The sequence below is a fragment of the Canis lupus genome, chromosome 23 (genome assembly GCF_048164855.1).
Source record: "Canis lupus baileyi chromosome 23, mCanLup2.hap1, whole genome shotgun sequence".
NCBI classification, from domain to species: Eukaryota; Metazoa; Chordata; class Mammalia; order Carnivora; family Canidae; genus Canis; species Canis lupus.
The window spans coordinates 2,584,828-2,599,304 of record NC_132860.1 but is presented as its reverse complement, the minus strand read 5'-3'; the positions used below and the strand labels follow the sequence as shown (position 1 = coordinate 2,599,304).

Genomic DNA, 14,477 nt, shown 5'->3' with positions numbered 1-14,477 from the left:
AATTCAAGAGTCACACACTCCACCGACTGAGCCAACCGTGTGCCCCAACTCTACGGAGTATGTTATAGGCAGATGAATAAGACATATTTCAGGTCTTTCGGCACTCAAATTCTTGAGCATAAGATTTGTCTTTTAATCCGCTAGGTCACTTGTGAATGAGTGAAAGGTGGGAAATTATGTCGGGTTTTGTCTTCCCTTGTCATAGGATGGGTGTGTGGGAAGACCGACCTTCCAGCATGCTGGCAGTGGCCAGGGGATAGTAGTGATGGACAAGAAACCTGTTCCCAAAGCTGGAAGGGCACCTAGCAGCCGGGGAGGGCCCATCATGATCGATCAGAGCCCTAGTTACCCTTGGTTAACGGCATTTTACAGAAGGTAGACAAATGATAAGGGATAACCGATGCGAGTAGTGACAGGAAGGAAATGAGGCATTGTCCAGGCAGATCATTTTTCTGAGTGATTAGGTAGATTTATAAAACGATGGATCCAGAAGAGATCGTAAGAGATTATCTCGTCTTCCTCACCACTCCTAGGCCTATCATTGCAGACCACTGAAGAAGATTCCACATCCTTCTTCTGAAGACCTTCCTAAGGATCCAGCAATTCTAGGGCTTGGAAGTTCCAACTTACAACACAATTTTGTTCTTGTTGCAATTTATATCTCATTTTACTTCATCTAACCTTAGTGAAGATGGAGAACAGCTGCTCACTAACTTCCTTGTGTTATTAAGTCACCACTCGGACTTTTCTCATAGCAAGAAATCAGATCTCACAACCTTTCTTCATAAACTCCAACTTCCAACCCATTAATCATTTCCCTGGGTCTACTCTGGAACTCCTCCAAGATCTCCATATTCTTCTGAAAATGTAGAGCCCCGTACTAGACATGTGTGTGAAATTATCCAGGGCTCAGGAAACATGGGAGTCATGAATTATCTGAACACAGCTGTTGGGAAAAACTAAAGGGGAGATTCAATCAGATTGACAAATCCTTCCCTCGCAACTTAGAGACAGAAGTGGTTTGTTTCATAAAAAAGATGAGCCTTCATGCCAGAGCTGTGTCTTCTGTCCTTAGTTTTTAGACAAAGCACTTTGCAAAAGAGATAGGCCTTAAAAAAAAAAAAAAAAAAAAAAGAGATAGGCCTTGAACAGGACATTTAGCTTTTATTTCTTTTCTTCTCAAAAAAAAAATTGTTTAAGAACAAGTGATTTTTCTATACTCCGCTTAATATCCCAAGTTGTGAACCTTTATCTGTTCAAGTGGGATTGTGCTTACATATTCTCAGGGGTTTATTTTGATGTAATTTCTCTCAGAAGGTAAGGACTACAAAACACTGCACTACTTTTAAAGCTTCAACTTTCTCCTAATTTGAACCATATCTTTTCATTTTGTCTGCGTATAAAGCCTCGTTAGAAGAGAGTAAAACTAAATTGAAGTCCATACAAAAGCATCATGCTAATCTACATGATTCCCAGAATCACATTTAAATGATCACTTCTCTTGTCATTTATATGTCTGTTATGACCTCACAATCAAATATTTGGGGCCTCTTCATTCTTTATAGCCCAGATGAAGAGCATGGGATCAGCGGAAATACCGTTCCCACTACTCATGGTTGTCTCTTTAGGGCATATTTAGGGCATTCTGTGGTGACTACAAACTCAACTTACTAGTCCTGAGAAATGAGGCCAGCCATGGAATGAAATCAACACTAAAAAGAAACTGAATAGGAAAGGAGGGCACTTATTTCCCCTTCATAATATAATTTCGAGAAGTTGCCCAGGGACTCTGTGACCTAACGAAGACTACTAGGAGTGTTTGCTGTAAGTAGGCACTTCTGAAACCTCAGTCCATCAGTGCAGGGCCCCATGAGTGGTAAGTCTAGTTGGATCTAAGAGAGGGTGATGCTGATGCAGATGGACAGGACAAATACAATGTTTCATGAAAGTCGAGGACAGAGAGATGGGATAGAATGGGGAACGAATGGGGGAAAGCAGAGCTACACGTTTAAATTCCAAGACTCTTTACTTGATTTTTCTTCCTCTAGTCATTGCTATATATACCTATTTTTCTCTGCTTGGGCAGTGGTTATGACCTGGGAAAGGTGGGTGATGTGTGTGAGGTAGGGGGATACATGGCTAGGTATCCAATTTTGGAAGTCAGACGTTGATTCCATGATACAAATTAAATATATTTCTGGGATGCAAATTCAGACCACAGTCAGCTTTCCTCGAGACAGCCTCGATGCTGAATTAGAAAAATGAAGACCCAACACTTTGGTACCAAATTTCATGCCTCTCCCAAATGCAGGAAAATGTTTAGCATTGAGGATCTTTTATTTCCATAGACATGTTTTCCTGGAGTACTTGGGAAGAATGAGCCAATACTATTATATATTCTGACCTTTTTAATTTAAAAAAAGAAAAAGTTCCCAGGATAAATAACTCAAGTTAGCTTGCATTGCTCATTGCTTTATGTCTATACTGAATGCTAATTTGAATTACCATTCTCACATAATAAACATATTCTTATGGCATTACAACCAGATTGTGGATGTAGATCATCTTAGAACTACTTTGCAAGCCAAATTTCCATTGCCTTCCATTTTATCTGCACACAAAAACTAATTAAAGTGAGTAAAAATAAGTTGAATTCCATAAAAAAGAATCGTGCTAACCTACATGATGCCAATTTGTCTCAAAAAATATATAGAAGTTTGACATATTCTTGACTATTTGCTTGGCTAATTGACATGTTTAATATTACTTTTTGTTATTGTGTTTTTGAGAACTCATATTGTTGATATTTGTTTATATAATTGCATTTGTCATTTTTAGGAACAACTTATAAATATCTAATTTACCCTTCAATTACTTGGTCTCTATAAGAGCACAACTTCAGAGTACTTAATAATAGAAACTAATCACAAAACTGGGATTATGTGTGTGGATGTTATATGAAGAATAAAGAAACAGCTTTAAAGAGTATTTCTTTGAGGAGCACCTGGCTGGCTTAGTGGAACATGCAACTCTTGATCTTGCAGTCATGAGTTTAAGACCCATGTTGGGTGTAGAGCTTACCAAAAAAAAAAAAAAAAAAAAAAAGAAAAAGAAAAAGAAAAAAGAAAGAAAAAGAAAAAGAAAAAAAAAAGAATATTTCTTTGGAAAATGATGTGGGTTAAAAAATATAAAGTTTAAATTAGCAAACATTTCCTATCATTTTTAAGACTAGGGATTTTAATAAATAAATTTAATATTAGAATTCCCCTCTATTTTGATCATTTTAAGGGAAATAATCAATTTTTTGTTTTGTTTTGTTTTCGTAGGCAGAGTGGGGAGGAAGCTACAAAGATTGTCACTGGAAACCAAAGAAAGCTGTTTTGTCAAATCTCAGATAAGAAATATAGGAATCAATGAAAACTTGAGGTTTCAATTCATCTTGCCTTAGCTAGTGTCTCAATCATTGTAAAGTAACTGTGGAGTGTTGAAAAAAAATGTAAATGTAATTAGTTTTGTCCTATCGATTTAAAATTACTAATGTCTTATTGGCAGGCTGTCAACATCTTGTTAATCGTGTTTCTATTTTAGTAATTAAGCTATATATAAACTTAGGCTATCCATTGTTTTCTTATGTTTTTATTCTTGGAAAATAGAACTATCATTGTCACAGGCAATTTTAAGGCCTGCGGGCAGCGCATTCAGACGGTAGCCCAGAAAGAACAAATGATTCAGGTGACTTCAGTGCACTGGAGGTACCTGTGACCTAAATCATCATTAAGATACTTCCTTCCCCCTACATTTAGACTCCTTCCAGGAACTGTATATCATTTGGTAAACTAAGCTTGAAACTCGGATCATTATTTCCCCTAAAGTTAGAGCCCTGAGCCAAGGTTAGAGTTCACAGTCTTCTATCCTTTATAGCACGCAGTTACCTCTGACAAGGCTTTCGGTGGATGTTTTCATAGGTTAACGTGTTCTTTAAGATCATCCTTTCCTGCCGGAATGGTTTCTGAGCTCCAGGACATAACAAACACGTTAGGCGTTCAGGCCATCCTGTCTTGCACACATCTGAGCGGAGGCAGGAGGGGGTCTCCCCATCTTTGATTCCCTACATAACTTCGGCAGCTCTGCAAACACCACTGACTCGTGCTACCAAGACTTACCAGTCTGCCTCCGGGCCCTCACTGAAAGCCACATCTTTCTAGGAGTTGCTTTTCAGGAGGGAGATGGATGAGTTTTGTCAGGAAGATGCCCAAGTCCAGGTATGACTCCCTTACCTGGACCATCTCCCAGCTTATTTCTAGAGCTGATGCTCGAGTTCTGAGTTGGCGCAAAGACACAACGGACCCAAACACCAAGTTTTGGCATTCTCCCAAATGAGATGCGATTCCCAGAGAAATTCCAAGTTTGGACTGGAGCCTTTGGAGGAAGAACATTGAATTGCACAAGGAAAGCCAATAAACATTTTAGTCCCTAACAGGGGCTGTAAGCCTTGTAATTACATTCAGGATTGTGCTTGTCCATCCTTCTCTTCTCCGTATCTGTAAACAACATGTTAGCTTTGGAGGTTTGTCATCCACTGTGTTGTTGGAGAGGGTGTGCCTCTCACAGCATCTGCAGCGCGAGAGCCACTAACAGTTTGAAAAGGCAAATTTATGAAATGGCTTCTAAACACACTAAGTCCTAATCTAAACAATTTACAACGTTTCTTACTCAATAACTCTCAGAAGCCAGCTAAGTTGGAGCTGCCCTGAACAAGTTAAGAAAGGAATTAGACATCATCCATTGGGTTAATAAACTAAAGTAAGTGGAAGGAAGAACAGGCAGGTGAAGAGTTCCAGATACTCATCTCTCTCTTCAGTGATGATATACTTATTTCTGGAAATTCTCTTTCTTGCTAGTGTTTTAAACATGACAACAATTGTGATAATAACAGCTAAAGGATTTACAGATTAGTTTACCAAGTAAAAGAAAAGGCTTTGGGATGAGGCTGACCTGGGTTTGAGCCGAGCTTTGCCACTTAGTGGCTATGCAAATTTTGGATAGTTCTTTAATTAATGGATGCCTCAGTTTCCTTATCTTTAAAATCGGAATAATCCTAAAATGGTTGTGAGGATTCAGTTAACTGTGGAAATGTAGAATGCTCACCACAGGGAACTCAAGAAATTTCGATGTTATTGCTAATTGGTTGGATCCGCTCAAAACCCTAAGTATTGTCCCTGTCTCCATTTTGTGACTGCGAGAATGGGACTCCAAAGAGGATAGGTGACAATGAGTAGTTTGAAAGTCTTTCATTCGTTGGCAGAGATTCAATATAATTCTGGACCAGCATTTGCGGCAACCAGTTTTGAGATTCTCAGCCATCTCAAAGGGTTTGGCAAGATCTCTTGATGAAATGTATGTGCAAACCCGAAAATGCGAGACGCATATCAAATCTGGGTGGTAGCTATGAGATAGGGAGACATGATTTTACAATGGACTTTGGAACCAGAAAACCTTTAGGTTTTAATTTTAGCTTTTCCACTTAAGATTGGCTGTGTAATTTTGGGTAAATCACTGAAACTCTCTGAGCTCCACTTTCCTTATTTGTACCATTAGAATATAATCCATCTCAGAGAGTCGCTTTGAGGGTTAAACAGTATATTCAAATGCAAAGCAAAGAATTTAGCACTGAATAAATGCAAAATAAATGTTATCTCATCCCATCATAATGTGCATATAGTTCCCAGAGGACGGTAGTGACAAAATGAAGTCTACAGTTTGTTGAGGTTAGTGAAGTCACACAAGGTGTCCAAGGCAATGTGCATTGAGTTAGTGACCAGAGTGTGAACTTTTCAATACAGTAGTGGATTTCTAGGGCAGTGGGGGTAGTGCTGGTGGTACTAAGGATAAACATTAGAATGACAGCAAGCTCAATCAATAGAAACACGTCACCATACCCCTAGCCACGCCATCACTTGGTTCCTTCTCCACTTGGCAACTTGTTGAATGGTAAAAGTATATTTTAAAAGTTTTCCCCAAATGCCAGTTTCCTTCTGCCAGGGAGGAAAACTCAATGGCTAATACTGGCAGACAGCAAGAGGCTAGATTAGCATTTCTGAGTCTACACTATGTTCATAAGCACCCGCCAACAAGTGTCGTGTTGTCAAATAGCTTTGTGAAATGCTACAGAGTAGTATTTGCAGACTTGGCCACCAATAGAAATCACAGACACCTTCCTATCGCTTGTCACTTGTTACAGACATCTCAAAAGACGTTGATGCTTAATCACCACTGCAAAACGTCAGTGTTGACATACTGTTAGATCTTATTTCGTGCATTAAAAAAGCACACGTTACCATATCACACAATATACTGTTTTTTTTTAATATTTTCATGACTATTAAATATAATTGGCTTCCTTTGCAATCTTATAGTTCTTTATTTACTTAGAACCATTATTTTGAGAAGGGTTGATAGGCTTGACCAGACTGCCAAGAGTGGAGTCCATGGGCCAAGAGTGGTTACAGAGCTCATGCTAATCCAACATACTCCAAGGAGAAACAACAAGCCCATTTTCAACTATTGATTATGGAAGTTGCTGGGAAGAAAGTAGCCCTTAGTGAAGGAATCTGGTAAAAGCAGAAGAAATGGGTTTCCCACCAAAGTAACCAGAATAAGGAGCATGGATGGTGCAGACCAATCTCAACAAATGGCTTTAGGGGATACGCAGAGGGGTTACTTCTAGAATCTCTCTTTTAATAGTGATCCTACTTTGGCTTTTTATTTTTTTCTGCTCAATTTTCTTCATGTTCACGTTTCTCCTTTCTAGTCACTCACCCTGCAGTGTCCCATTGGAAAGGCTTTAGGTATGTATGGAACCTTTCCATAATCACCCAATTTGAGTATTTCTTCCCACAGGTCGCCTTATTACCTAGGGAGTGGGTAGTTGGTATTTTCCTTGAAGCTGGAGATAAGATAAACTCAATTGCAACTTCTTCTAGTGCTGATAAGTGTGGGACCCTGCAGATTCTGAAGGAATTTCTAGATTCCCTAACATTATAACATGCCCTTCGATGTCCTCCGAGCACAAAGATCGCAGATTATTTTCTTCTGCTGTTGAGGGCAATTGATTGGATTTCTCTTTCTCGGCGTGAGGAGTATTTTGGTGCATTTAACCTTTACTCAAGGGTTAAAAACATCGGCAAAGTACTTTTAAATTCCTGTGGTGGTCCAGAAAATGCTTGCAACTGGTCAAAATGTCTCACATAGACCGCATGTTTCTCCTAGCTTCAGACTTTACTGCTAAATTCAGAGGTCACATGTTGCTAAACTGCTGGTTTTTAGAAACGAGATTTTAAAGGTTTTTTTTTTTTTTAATTTTTAAATTAATACTTTGGAATATATTTTGCCATTTGTCCAAAATAGAATTCAAGAATGATATCTGTCATCCGTAGTGCATCAGAAGTTATTTTAAATATGGCATCTTTATAAAAGTCAATAGCTGCCTCATCAAAGGGCAATCATGTCCAGTGTGGGTGGCTGTGCCAATTGTTTTTGAACTACTGCAGCAAGCTAGCCAATCCCAGGGAATGGCTTGCAGCCTTTCTACACCCACATTTTTTCTTAATTATCTCCACCAGGCTGAGTTAGCTAAGGACAGATCTATAGCATTTCCTGGATGTCAAAATGCCCACACACCTTCTGCAATCCTTGAGCTTCCAGCTCCCTTTCATGTTTTTCCTGGTTGGTCCATCTAATTATCTATTATCATGTATATATAATGCATTATTCATGAGGCCCAGACAATTTCAGGATGTAATATCTCTGATTTCAAAAGGAAATGACCTGAAAAATTAGAACTTATGCTTGCACAAAGAAGATGAGCAATTAATTTGATAGTGAGTCTCTCTCATCATCCCATACATTTGAAAAATAATCTGCAGGAGTTTGGGATCATTGTTCAAATTAAAACTCTCCCAGTCGTCATTTCTTAGAAAACCACAGGTTCAACATCTAGATTCCTTCTATATGGGGTTTAAATAAGTTGCCTTGACTTCTCATAACGTGCTTCCTAACAAACAAGTTAAAAACCTGGTGGCACCCCAAATTATAAATCATCAAAGGTTAGGGTGACTTAGGCCCTACCTTCCGCCAAGGAGGAGTTATCTGTTGTATCACTCAAACTTGGAGCTAACATGGAATTGAGAGTTTATCTTGAGAACATCTTCCTTGTCTTATGTGTGAGGAAATAGAGATGCTGAGGGACTAATGGATTTTTTTTCAGCTCCTGACAACTAGTTGGGAGGGAAGCTTGAACTCAGACTTTTAATTTGGTTCACTGTGTTCTCTTGAAAAAGGTAAGATTCCAGCAGTTTGTCCCCTTCTGGAGATTGGAGGAAATTAAAGGACGAGTCATGTCTCTAACCTATAAGCTCCACCAAGATAGGTGCCATTTAGTCTTCCTTATTGCTGAATCTTCAGCTTGTAAGTTAATGCTTATTGCATAGAAATATGAATCTTAGCATCTAGAAAGTATACCTTTTGGGCAAAGTAGGAAGCGGCCGGTCAAGTTCATGATCCCGTAAGTATCAGGGTATCTACCAAGACAAGCAAGATCCCAGGAATTGAAAGCTGGGATGAAATTCCAGAGGCTTGGAAGAAAACAAGTCAGTATGAATTCAAGCATCAGATATGGGTTGGGATAAGTGACCTCTGAGAACCTTCCCAGCCCTTGGATTCTATGACTCACTAGAAAAGCAAAATGATTCTTGGCTTTGGCTCTTCCTATTTTCTGTGTTGTTTTTTTGGGGACTTAGAGACTGTGCCTTAGATGGTATGTCAGGTACAGGAAGATTCCTTCCTTTGAGTCTCCAATTGCAGGAGATTGAAGTGGCTTAGAAAGGCAAGGTCATAGAATTCGGTGAACTGTTTGTAAATAGTTTTTTTTTTTTTTTTATCAAAGAAATCAAAATAGGAGAAAGATAACACATACAGTTCCCTCAGATACCTAAGTGGGATTTGAGGTGGCACCGTCTGGAGAGGAACAAGCATGATCCGTGAAATTTGAAGAAATAGACTGAGTCAGTCTTCACCTCTTACCAGCAGCGTGGTCCTGGACAACTCTGAATCTGAATTTCCTCATCTGTAAAAAGGTGACTGCTAATTCCTACCCGACACAAATGCCAAAGAGATCAAATAAGGAATAAGGTAAAAAGCTATCAAAGCACTACATGCCTACAAAATACTATTATCAGGAAATACAAATAAAGTCTGCATTATAGCAGAATTCTTTCTAGGACTCCTTTAGAATGTTAGGAAAAAAGAAAAAAAAGTAAGAAAGTCTGCCTACATTTTTAATAACTCAGAATGAACACTCCCCAAATTGCCAAATGAAAATGGAGGCAGGGACAAAGAATTTAACATTCTGCCCTTTGCATCATGCTGTTTTGGGGTATTAGTCTTCAGGGAACATGTGTATCTTCCTCAAGACACACTTGTTAAAGCAGTAGCTTTAACTTCCAAAGTAAAAAAAAAGAAAGAGAGAGATTTCAAATTGTTGAAAGTATGATCACTCTTAAGTCAAAGGGGGAAGGAAATTTTCTTTTTATTGTTGAAGAATTCAGTCTTTCTGCCTTTACAGGCAACCCCCCCTCCCCATTTCCATAGGATTCAATAGTGGTATGCTCTCACTAGGTGTTACTATTTATCTTTATTAAGTACCACACTCTGTTCTTTACGTGGATTGTGTCGTGTCAACTCAAGAGAGCCCCGCTTGTTAATGACACCAGCAAAGACACAGAGACAAACATGCCCCTACACACGCACACGCACACACGCACGCACACACAGCAGTAGCAGATCAGCAGGGAAAGACACGAGCCAAAGAAAGATAATTTGAGTTACTTCTGAGGTAGCAGTTGTAAAATTAAAATAGGCAACTCATTAAATTATCCATAGAGTGAAAAGAAAGCTACCAAAATAGATATTTTTCTGGCAAGTCAGTGCTTTTCAGAAAAAAAAATTTAGTTTTAAGCAGAATTTTAAAACCAGATGATATCAGTTGGTATTCATTAGAATCATTTAAATAGTTTGCCCTAATCAAAAGCAAAGAATAGCTTTGCTGGCCTTTGGTAGAAGTATATTGAATAAAAAATATGTTCAGTGAGACATCATTTTAACTGACAGATTGTAAGCAATTTGATCTGGTGAATGCTATTTGAGCAAGTTGGAGCCTGGTCCCCAAATCATAGAATTAAAAATAAAAATTCTTTTCCGGCAATGCCTCCATGCTGGCTTTTCTTCATTTCCATGTGCTGGTTTTTGTGGCCGATTATCTATTTAGTGGTCATCATCCAGGCCTTGCCTCGCACATTGACTGATTTGGGGATTTTGTTTCTTACTAACGCTTCCCCTAGAGGACAGGCCAGGAAAAGAAAAGAAACTAGATTCACCAGCTTCTCCTCTTATTAAAAATTTAGATTAGCGACTTGATAGGAAAAGAGGCTGGCAAATAAACGAAGTTTACGTACGTTGATTTTGGTATCTTTTCAAGGCCTTCTTTCCGACTCACACTGGTAGGCAATTAACAAATACTGTTTTGTAAGCCAGCAAAAATCTTGCTTGTACAATCCCTATTCCTGCCTTAACCATACAAATTTAACGATCATCTAAAAATAATTAGCACCCTGATTCCATTCAATGAAAGTGCTGCACGTAAAGAGAATGTAAAATAGTGACAGCTCCCATTTGCGGAGAGCGTCTGCTTCCCAGTTTGCAAAACCCTTTCAGACATTTTTTTTTCTTCCTATCCTGCAAAAATTGCTGTGTTGTAGGTCTTACTATCAATGACACTGAAAAAGCTACAGGCAGGATGAATATATTTTCATCTGAATCAATACTGATATATTCCATTGGGGGAGCTAGACCAAGCGAACATCTCACACACGGAAATATTAATATGCAAGACCAGGGGTCCAAAAGTAGGCTAGAAGGTTGCTGGTTTTTAGGGTTAAAAAGAGCCCCCCCCCCTTCCTTGCTCTCTCTCTCTCTGTATCACCTTCTAATCTTCCTTCTGATTGCAAACCGGACAATTGAAATTTCTTGCCTTCCTGCTGAGACGCTCTATGTAAATACACATCAACAGTGACTAGCAGGTGCACCATCCTTAAAGGGACCTTCGTCTCCGCGGCGCCCTAGGCGAAACCATTTTACCTCCTAAGTCGAGGACGTGTGTGTCTGTGACAGAGGATGACGTGACACTTTGCAGGTTTAAGTGCTTAATGATCTCGAGGTTACAAGCATGAGGCTGTTAAGCATTTCCCCCTCCTGGTCTCCCAGAGACGCGGAATCTACAATTTTCTCGGGTCGCCTGTCAGATAAATTGGCAAGTCGACTAAAAGGCTAATATTCCCTTAGCGATGCCTCCCTCGGAAGCCCTAGCAACTGTATTAGGCAGCGGGGAGTACTCGCGAGCAAGACACCTCGCCGAGAGGGAACTCTGCAATTTAGAGTGACAGATGATTCTTTTCTCATCCATCAAGCCGCCTCAAAATGTCACAATATTTACACCTCTTCCTTGGTGAATTAGAATCCAGGCAGGGTAAAAAAAAAAAAAAAAAAAAAAAAAAAAAAATGCGACCGGTTGCCGCTTGATTGGGGAAAAAGGAAAAAGCAAGCGTTGCACCTTTAAATCCTGCCGATCCGTTCCCGGTCCACCCGCTCCCCTTCCCCTCCCCTCCCCTCCCCTCCCCTCCCTCCCCTCCGCACCCCTCCCGCCCTTCTCGGGATTTTGCAATAAATCTCCCAGTTCTGCGTTCAGCCCTGCAGATCCGTATTTAAAACAGCACCATCTGGGAAGGGTGGGTGGCGGTGGTGATGCGGACTCCTTGGAGTTCCTTTGCAGCACGCTTGGAATTGCATCAGACGGATCAGAAATCCCCCCGCCCCCACGCCCCGCCCCGCCCCGCCCCGCCCCGCCCTCCCTCCATCCTCCCGGCGTCCTCCCTCCTCCCTCCTCCCTCCTGCTCCCTCCGCGGGGCTCGCGCGGGGAGCGCGGCTGCACCCGGAGCCTCCGAGCCGCCTCGGCTGCTGCGCGCCCAGCCCCGCGCCCCCGGCCCCGCGCCCCCGGGCCCGCCCCCGCCTCCGGGCACTGCCGGGGTCCCGGCGCTCCCCGCCCCCCCCTCGGCTCCTGACTGCAGGGCTGAGCCGGGGGGGAGGAGCCCGGGACGCCCCAGCCCCGAGCCGGGCTCGGCCGCCGGAACAAAGGGTCCGGCCCGGGGGCGGGCGCAGGTCGCGGGGGCGGGGAGGGCGGCGGCCCCGGGCTCCCGCGGGAGAGGCCGAGCACCGCGCGCCGCAGGCTGGGGCATCGCGGGGCGCCCCCCGGGGCGGGGGCGGGGCGGGGCGGGGGGGGCGCTCAGCGGCGCAGGTGCTCCCCGCGCCCCCGGGGCGCCCCTCGCCGGGGCCGGGCGGCCTGAGCATCCTCCGGGCGGGCCTGCGAGCGCTCCTCGCCGCCGCCCAGGCCCCCTCCCCCGGCCCGGAAGGGACCTTCTTCCACCGAGCGGAGGCCCCCCCTCTCCTTAGTTACCCCGACTGACTCGGACCTGGGCTCAGTGAGGCATCCGGCCCGGCGGGGGAGCGGAGCGCGGTCTCGGCGGCTCCCCTTCCCTTGAGAAAGCGGGAGCCCTCCAAGCCAGCGCCCGAAACTCGTGGGGAGGGAGGAAAAAAAAAAAAGAAAAAAAAAAAAAAAAAAAAGAACCACCAGAAAGAAACATCCAGCGAGGGCGACGGAGGGGAAGCGATAGAATGAGGGAGGGATGGAGGGATGGAGGGATGGAGGCAGGAGGAGGGGGCGGGGTACAAGGAGGGGGGGCGGGAAGGAGGGAGGGAGGCAGGGAGGGGGAGAGAGAGGAAGGGAGGGGGGAGAGATACATAGAGAATGAATCCTTCTCACTAGAAGAGCTGAAATTACCTTGATTCATTTTGTGTTGGAGATTTAACGCTACCTCCTACCTCCTCCCCAGCCTCCACCTCCCCTTCCCTCGCCGTACACCACCTCCACCGCCTGATTCTAAATGGCACAAAGTCAAAATTTAGGGGATCGAATGTTGTGTAAAAGCTTCATAATTAGTAATGAATCTACTGTACACACACACACACACACACACACACACACCGGCAAAGAACGGAAAAGAAGGAGGTGAAGGGGAGAAAAAGAGAAATCTTACATTTGAATCAGACATATGCAGGTCCAAGTTAACTAAACTCATTATATCCGCAGGAAGACTGAGCATTTTTTCCCCCTTTATTTCTGTTTCCCCCCCCCACCCCCCTTCTCGCTTTACCCCAAGGCTCTCACCTAGGGCAATCCAAACTGGGCAAATACCAGGAAACAACCCCCCTCTCATGCTCTCCTTCCACCTCCTCCCCTTCACCACAAGTCCTCTCGGGAAGACTGAGTATCAAAATAGCTCAAGAATTGGGGTTGCAGGGGGTCCCCGCCCCGATGCTTACCTTCTTTGCGGCTTACACCACCCCGGTGGCTAGATCCTGGAGATAAACACTTGCATTTCCCAAAGTTAACCCAGTATACCAACCCGGAGCTTGCCAAGAGTCTATTCCAGCCTACACCGCTAGGAAGCCAACTTCAGCGAGCTCAATGAGGGGACCAAACTGGGGCTCGCTTTCCAAACGCTCCGCTCCAAAATCTGACTCTCTCCAGCCCGATCTCGGTGTGAGCCGAACCTCAGAAAAGACGCTTCTTAAGGGCGACACGGAGCTGGCTTCACTGCGGGGCCGAGAGGCCACCTAGGGTACCACCACCTCGGACAAATCCGTTGGCTCTGTCCAAGGTGCTGAATGGACTCCGCTCGCCCAATTACACACCCGGCGCAGCGGGAGGAAAAGGCTAAAAAATCTCTAATTCAGTGATACTTGATATTGCTCTAGACGGTTTCTTCCACTTCCTTACGTTTTGTCACGTGTGGATGGCTTTGCCAAAGCCATCCTGTTAATAGTTGATCACATGTTGATGAGACCCTTTTCTTCTAGGAGAGGATTACCCATTTCATTCCCGGTGATATGCACTTCTGACTTATTTCTCCCCCCACCAACCCCACCCCCATCCGCACCCAAACTCCCATTCTCTACCCCATCCTTGCCCCCCCTCCACCCCCTAACCCCAACCTCTAATAGCATTGTTGGTTTCAGATGGAAATTAACCCCCTTGCGAATGTCAATTACATGCCCACATATAAATCATAGAATATGCTCATACACCACACACATAGAGGAAAAGGATGGAATGCAAGAAGGCTGGGAGAGAAGCATCAGCCTTGAACAGCCAATATAACACACACACACACACCCCCCCTCCAGCTCCAAGTTTGTTCCACGCAGTTCCACATTGCTGTGTTAAATCTCAAATGATTCCAATTAAAGTTGCACTATGTAAAAACCCGATTCTCCTGGCCTGAGTAGCTGCTGTTCTTTGGCGTGTG

The 14,477-nt window shown here is 43.2% G+C and overlaps 1 protein-coding gene across 4 annotated transcripts in view; it reads right to left on the bottom strand.

The window, feature by feature from the left end:
* Positions 1-14,477, bottom strand: part of BDNF (brain derived neurotrophic factor) — a 53,679-nt gene that overhangs the window by 38,609 nt on the left and 593 nt on the right. Inside the window, exon 1 of one of the 4 annotated variants that reach the window (XM_072793727.1) lies at positions 13,575-13,961. The exons of 1 other annotated variant lie outside the window; for it this stretch is intronic. The gene's annotated coding sequence lies outside the window, so the exon portion shown is untranslated. Of the gene's footprint in view, positions 1-12,581; positions 12,702-13,491; positions 13,962-14,477 lie in introns of those variants that run through there. 2 more of the 4 variants (XM_072793726.1, XM_072793729.1) reach the window with 2 other exon arrangements.